The sequence below is a fragment of the Eublepharis macularius genome, chromosome 4 (genome assembly GCF_028583425.1).
Source record: "Eublepharis macularius isolate TG4126 chromosome 4, MPM_Emac_v1.0, whole genome shotgun sequence".
Lineage (NCBI taxonomy): Eukaryota > Metazoa > Chordata > Lepidosauria > Squamata > Eublepharidae > Eublepharis > Eublepharis macularius.
In genome coordinates, this window is record NC_072793.1 from 81,055,574 (window position 1) to 81,063,710 (window position 8,137).

Genomic DNA, 8,137 nt, shown 5'->3' on the forward strand with positions numbered 1-8,137 from the left:
TCCACAACTTGTCACCAATCCTTGATGTAAGAGTTTGACTAATTACTTTAGGAGATAAGAATATGTCATTTAAATATGTAATTTAGAAGATAAGAATATGTAATCAATCCTTGTGTATATATTGTGGATAGAAGAGAAGTATGTATAGTCTGTTACCAGTGGGTTTTGAAGATGTCACTAGATCAATAGATAAAGCCTAAGAGCCATTAATTGATCTTAGCAGCTTAGTAACTGTATTGTTAATTTTAATTGCTTTGACACGATAGGCAGTAAAATTTAAAAGGTCATTCAGAGAGGAGTGATACAAATGTTTACTGCTGACACATTGATTTACCCATGCTGAACGAAAGCAGAATTGAAAGCCAAGAGAATCAAGTGTACTCTGCATGAAGACAGCTCGTCAGGTTGTTTTGATCTACAAGCAGCTCTCCACACTGAAAGCAGTGAAAGCAGCTTTCTCAGTAATCATGCTTTGCGGTATTATCCAATACAATTTTTAAAGTTTGTATATGTACACTCACACATTATGCAATGCATTTATATTTTGTATCACTTTCATATTTATCAAAATACTTAATTTCACAGGTCAAGGGATGGTGTCATGGAAATATAAATAATAATAATAACTGTGCTTATATACCGCTCTTCTACACATACTAGTGCCTCACCCAGAGCAGTGAACAAGTTAGTGTTATTCTTATCCCCACAATGGAGCTGGGGCTGAGAGGAGTGGCTGACCCAAGGCCACCTACTGAGCTCATGTCAGTAGTGGGATTCAATCCAGTAGACTGCTGATTATGGTTTAGAACACACACTTGGTGAAACATATGCATTCTAAATAACACTGTATGAACTTCACTGTAGTTCTTTTTCTAGTATGGTGTATAACTGGTGCTTCTTTATCTTTGACAGCCAATTAAAAATAGTGAACAATATCAGAAAAATGTTCTGTAATTGTTGGCAGAAACCAAGGATGATCTGGTCATGTAACTTTTCCTGTCATTTTTACTATCCATCTCTCTTATCTTGCAGCTGGGCATAGTGGTACTTCTGGCTAGGTAGGATGTCACATGATTGGAAATAGTAAAAAAGAATTAAATTATGATTGGTTTGATATTTATCTTTGTTATCATATGAAAAGATCTTAGATTTCTGCATAAGATAATATATAAAAATGGTAATCCAAATAGCAGATCAGGGTTTTGGCCAAAAGAAATCTCATGAAGATCTAGGCATTAAAGTTACCCTTGTAATATGTGCTACGGTAACTTGAATGCATTTCATCGTTAATCTGACTGAGTCAGATTTCATTAAGAAATGTTAGGAAACTTAATTCTTATTGTATTCATCTGTTCTATTTCTATGTTTTATTTAAGTAAACATTTATATTTTGATTCCTCACTTAATGAAAAAGACTAGCGTTTGTTAATGAAAGAAGCCATTAAACTCTTAGGAGGAGTCTGTCTCCTGGTTCGGAGAGTGCAACAAAAAGATCCATCCCGTTTATTTTGTACTGACATATAGTTTCTGTAAAACAGAGAAATGTGTTTTCAGTTCTCACTTGAAGGTTTCAAGCTGCTCAGGATTTAAGATAAAACCTTCAGTCCATCTCTACCGAGTATTTAATACTTTTCACTTAATATTTAAAAGTTATGTTTAATATTTATGCCTAATATGATTATAGAAGCTATACTGTTTGAATTATCTATATACTTATTTGAGTTGGATTGTTAGTAAAATTACAATTTTATGAAATTTTCACCATTTTATAATATTACAACTTTATACCACAAAAGTTTTAAGTTTGGCATGTAGAAGAGGTTGCCAGAAATAAATGCCCCCGCCCCGCCCCGCCCCGCCGACGAAGACGAAGACGAAGACAAAGACACCTGGCCCGCCGCGCAGGCTGAGTTGCTCTTGTCACCCTTGCGATCCTTATTATGTACCAAAACAGCCACCCCCTACTTGTTTGGGCACATGAAATGGCACAGGGCAAGGAAACAAGAGCACTGTACTGTAGCATTTTTAAAATGTTGGTGGTGGCCTTGTGGCTGCCACGGGACACCATCACATCTAGATTGGCCCTGGGACTGCCTGAAATCCAGGACCCTTACACTTAATTAAAGTGTTTGAGAACACAAGTCCTTCCTCTTAAATAAGATGTTCTCAGTCATTATTGAACAAAAATACAAAATACTTGAATGCAAGAGGAGCTAATCGAGCTTCCCTATTGTGAACAACAGGAGACACCTATACTGTGCCTATTCTACTAATCATTTGCGAACAAGCTCCGTGAGAACAAGTTAAGAAAAGATTTTTTTTTTATAAATGCAAACCTGGAAGGACATAATGATTTGTGAAGGAAAAATGCTTTCCTCCCACAAAATTATAGTCTTCTTTGTTGCCAAATGCAAAGAATGTTCTCAAGGTCAAAAATGGGTTGGAAAGTATATGTACAGTGTTGACAAAGCTGAAGTTGGTTCCTAGTTCCCAGTTCCTTATTCGCAGTTCCTAGTTCCTTATTCGCAAACCCAAAGAAAAATATTGTGGGGAAACTGAAAAGCTCTGAACCTCAAAATGAAGTTTGCAGGGGCACATATTATACATCTCCATATTCAGCAGGCTCAGCGCTTTGAGTGGACCGATACTGGGTCATCCTACAAAACCCAGATCTTGAGTTAACAGCTTCAAAATAGGGTGCCCCCAGAACAATAAGAAGAAAGGGGCGGCAGCTGAAGCAGAAAAAAACTTTGGATCTCCCCAAATCACACAGATATGAACTCCAGAGGCTGTCCCCCACAAGAGGACATGTGCTGGTGCTGATCCAATCTCTACTTCTCGAGGCGCAGGGGGCCCTGCGGGGGGAGGGGGGAGTTACACCTGGAATGTTAAAGGGCCTTAAAGAAGCATCAGATAGTAGCTATAATTATATAAAGCACAGTTTGAGTGATGGCAGAAAGTTCTAACATTTTCTACTTTTTAAAAAATTATAGAAAACCACTCAGAGTATTGGTTGTTACAAGCAATTATTACAGATACATGGCCTGTGTTTACTTTCAGGGCCTCCAAGGATTAGATCACAACATGGTCTGATAGATGGAACTGCAGCCCTAGGGTTGCCAGCTCCAGGCTGTGAAATTCCTGAAGATTTGGGGGGGGGGGGTTGGGGGGTGGAATGCGGAGATGGCAGGATTTTCTGAAGGGTGTAATGCCATAGAGTCTTCCTCCAAAACAGCTGTTTTCTCTGAGGGAACTGATATCTGTGGTCTGGAGATCAGTTGTAATTCTGGGAGATCTCCAGCCACCAGCAGGACGTTGACAACCCTAACATCAGTCCTCACTGCTGGTACTGCATCTGCATCTCTGGGCAGTACTGTTCAAAAGAGTGCATATTCTCATGACTATAGAAATAATTTCAATTATTTTACCTGTATTGTATCTACTGATATATCCCAAGATATCTGTGATTGTATAATATGAAGTATTATAAAGTATTAAGAGTAAATGATTGAAAGTTTCTAAAAGGTGTCAACTGTCTCTGCTACATGACAGAAGACTCAGGTCTTTGTTAGGCTGTCAGCCAAGCTATTTCTATGCTGTGACTCACAAAGGGTAAAAAGAAGAAGCACTTTGTTAATATTGTTCAAGCCCCAAACACTGGGGGAGGGGGCACAGAGAGTACAACCAAAATCACACTGGCAAACATATTAAGCATTTATACCTTATTCTTTGTAAAGGAATATGACGAATCCAAATAAATTTCTTTGTACACTGTCTTTTGGAAGAATGAAGGAAGGTAAATTGTCATTTTCTTCCTCTATCTTTGATCTGTCTGGAGATTGTGGAAAGATGACTTGATTGATACATTCACCAACAATATGACTGCTGTTGCAGATAAGATTACGTGAATGCCACTCAAAATAAGAAATTGTTTGTGTTGAAGCAGCTGCTAGAGAAGCGTACAAAAATGTTATTCGTGCCCAGCCGGAGTACATTCCAGACATTCCACAGTTATGCAGTAGACAATGTTTTCCAATGCCTTTCCCCAAGCATTTTGGATTCCTAACTGGTATTCTGCTGTCTTATTGCCTTACTAATAACAAAAGAGGTCTGAATGATATAAGTTTTTAGTATCAAAGTCTAGGTGGCATTGGCCTTTTAATAATTATGATTTATTTGTATTCTTTGTCCTTGACTCCTAGTAATTTTATGGAGCATGCCTTTAACACACCACCTCTTCACCCAAAGGGCAGTTTAGTCTTTGGTGTTACAACATTCTGAAGTATTAATATGTCCTATTCTTCATCAATAAACCACTCCTGGTTATTCTACTCTGCTCCAGCCTCTTTTTTTCCTTCTATGCATGCTTTGAATCCCTGCCTTGTAGCTGTAGATCCTTAAAACAAAGAATGTGACAGTTTTGGATTCCTCATTCCTTGTTCAGATATGCAAAAACTACATAGTACATTTAATAAGGAATTGGCATGGGGATTTGCAGCAGGATGCCAGCTGCCAGTTCCCCATGGGGACTCAGTGCTAAAGCGCTGCAGGGGCATGGTTTGGACTGGAGCATGACACAGTGGGAGGAGAAGCTCCAGTCTCCCCCTTGCTTTCCCAATCCAAGACAGCCCTGGGGGTCATTCAGTGTGCATGCAGCCTGTAAAACCTGTAAAAACCTGTAAAACCTACATATAGTTGTATAGTTTCTGACCGTTATCACCCTGCCTCAGCTAGGAAGGAGCACTGGCTGTTTCAAATACAGCATATCAGAAACAAGTCATTTGATTTTTGTTTTATTTTTACCCTTTGTAAATTATTATTTGTAAATTATTATTGCAGATATGCATGGATGGTAAGAATTTGCATAAACAAGAACACAGAAAAGAAGGAAATGAATCAGTGTGGGTGGGTGCATGGCCAAGGCTCTCAGGTATCCACAAACCCTGACCCAGGCAGCATTAGCCTTTGCAGACGTGGAGTCAATGAGTTCCACCCCTGCAGTGAAACAGTTCTTATATATTATTTTGAAACTGCCACACAGTAATTTCATTAAGTACCTCTTAGGCATTGCACTTCATTAAAAATGAGAAAAACAAACGTGTTTGCAGGGAAAGGGGAAGATGAGGGGGAGTGAGTGTGTGCATTTGTGTGTATTTAGTTTCCAACAGAACTGAACTGTAGTTTTCAAGATACTTTAGTAGTGTTGTCATCAGTGTTCAATTTCTGACAACAACTCAGCTGACAATGCAGCACTGGAAAAGAAAGCAGATTTTCAAAAGCCATTAGTATATCCATCCCTCTGACCCACCCCCAATATCAATCCTGGATTGAAAACGGGAATAGAGTGTTTGACAACATAACCACCCAGTTGTCATACCAAGTTGAGCCTTCAGAAAAGCCTGTCATTAATAGCTTGTGTTAGATACAGGATCTAACAGCTCCAAAAAGATGGTGCCATGTAAACAAATATAGTAGTACCTTTAGGGGTGTCCTATAAAAGGCTAAATATGGTGAACTGACTTGTGCATTGGATGTGTATAATTAAACAGTTCGGATTCATAATTCAGTATGATTTACTCTCAATCGTATGGTCCATAAATCTCATACAAAATTGCTGAGTTCCTCACATCCTTGTCACACCATAGAAATTCAAAGAGGGGGTAGGAATGGAATGGAGGATTCCAACATTTTGCTCACTCCCATCTCTTGCTCACATATTTTAAATAGCTTCACTACTTTCAGATTACCTATCATCTTCCTGGCTATTTCCCTATACAAGGGATAGGATAGAACTTACGATGTCCCAGGGGACTTTGTAGCGATACTCTGTTTTGAAGCTGATTTTAAGCCATTCCTTTTGCCCCTATACAAGTTATGATTCTCTCATTGCATACTTATTTTTTCCAGCTTTTCCTTCTAAACGTTTGAGAACTTACTCTGGAAGACAGCATAAACAATAGAAGGGGTTTGTTCATTGTCTTTCCTCTTCCAGCTTAGCCTGGAGGGTCAGTTTAGAAAGAAACAGCAGCTGCCATTGCCAAAAATAACAAATGTTTTAACAATAGGAAAGGATCAGCACTGAACCATCACTTTAGACAGCCATTTCTCCTCCTATTTGTTCTTCTGTTCTGTAGGGGCAAACTACATATTACATGCAAATAAAGACCAACGCTGTTTACTGTAAAGGAAAGCAGCTTTGAAAAATGGGCTTTTGGAATAGATGAATGGCAGAAGAAGACAGCTCCAAAACTCTTCCCAAACAGCTATTTTCTGCTCTGTATCTCATAAGGAAATAAGTATTGCTTGCTAGATCAGACCTTTCATTCATCTAGTCTAGCACTTTGTTTCACACAGTGGACAAGCAGTTACTATAGAGGGCCAACAACAGGGAGTACAGGCTGAGGCTTTCCCCTGATGTTGCTTCCCAGCACTGGTATTCAGAGGTTTACAGCCTTTACACACAGCCTTTAGTTTCCCATGGTTAGTAGCCATTATCCTTAAACATAAATGGTAAACTGTGTTGCTGACCATGCACATTTTATCCTGGCGAGCCTGTGCAGGAGCACTAGGATAAAAAGTGCGTTGTGGCCAATATGGCCTCCAGAGGGCGCTGCCGCCACGGGAAGGCCAGGAAACCTGGGCCGTCCCTCCTGAGGCTGGCGCCGTGGCATGACAGCCAGGTGAGCCAGCTCATTCCTGTGAAGGCCGGCGCCATGGCAGGATGGCAGGCAAGCCGGCCTGTCCTTCCTTAGGCTGCACCGTTTTCTAGGACCCGTTTTCTTAAAACAGGCATTGTTGCTAGTAGACCTAAAATGAATCTGTCTTATTTCCTTTTAAAGCCATATATGCCTGTAGCCATCACTGTGTCCTCTGGCAGCAAATTCCACATTTTAATCACTTGTTGTCTAAAGAAGTATTTCCTTTCGTCTGTTCTGAATCTACAGCCCATCAACTTCATTATATGCCCTTGAGTTCTAGTATATTGGAAGAGGAAGTAGTTCTTTGTCCACTCTGCACCCCATGCATAATACTAAACACCTCTATCATTGTATTGTCGAAGGCTTTCACAGCCGGAGAACGATGGTTGTTGTGGGTTTTCCGGGCTGTATTGCCGTGGTCTTGGCATTGTAGTTCCTGATGTTTCGCCAGCAGCTGAGGCTGGCATCTTCAGAGGTGTAGCACCAAAGAGATCTCTGTCTTTTGGTGCTACACCTCTGAAGATGCCAGCCACAGCTGCTGGCGAAACGTCAGGAACTACAATGCCAAGACCACGGCAATACAGCCCGGAAAACCCACAACAACCACCTCTATCATTTCTCCCTTTAGCCATCTTTTTTCTAGACTGAATATTGCCAGACTCTCCAGCCTTTTGTCATACGAAACGTGCTCCAACCTCTTAATCATCTTGGTTGCCCTCCTTTGGTTGCCTTCCAGCTCTGCTATCCATTTTGATATACATAAACCGAACTGCATACAATATTCCGCACCATAGCTTTATACAAGGGCATTTCAATAATGACCATTTCATTTTCAGTCCTTTTCCTAATAATTCCTAGCATGGGGTTTGCCTTTTTCACTGCTGCCACACACTGGGTCAACATTTCATTGAGCTTTTCCACTACAACCAGCGTTCCCTGTAGAGTCGCGCAGGAAGTCTCACCTCTTGGCACACAGGATTCCTTCTGGAGCGCAGAGGAGATTCCTCTCCAGTGGCCTCACCTTCCTGCTCAGCTGGCTCCCTCTGACAGGTAAGGATGGGGCAGGATTGTGTCAGGGCAGGCTTGACCAGCGTCGCTGAGGGCCCTTGGGTGCAAGATGATACAGGATTGTGCCTCTGCGGTGCCTCTGAGGGCCCGTGGGCAAAGGATGGCGCAGGATTGCACCCGGGCAGGTCTGGGCCGCGCCGCTGAGGGCTCTTGGGCGAAAGATGGCACAGGATTGTGCCTGGGAAGGCCTGGGCCGCGCCTCTGAGGGCCCGTGGGCAAAGGATGGCACAGGATTGCACCTGGGCAGGCCTAGGCTGCGCCTTTGAGGGTCCTCAGGCAAAGGATGGCACAGGATTGTGCCTGGGCAGGCCCAGGCCGCGTCTCTGAGGGCCGTCAGGCATAGGATGGTGCTGGATTGCCCCTTGGCAGGC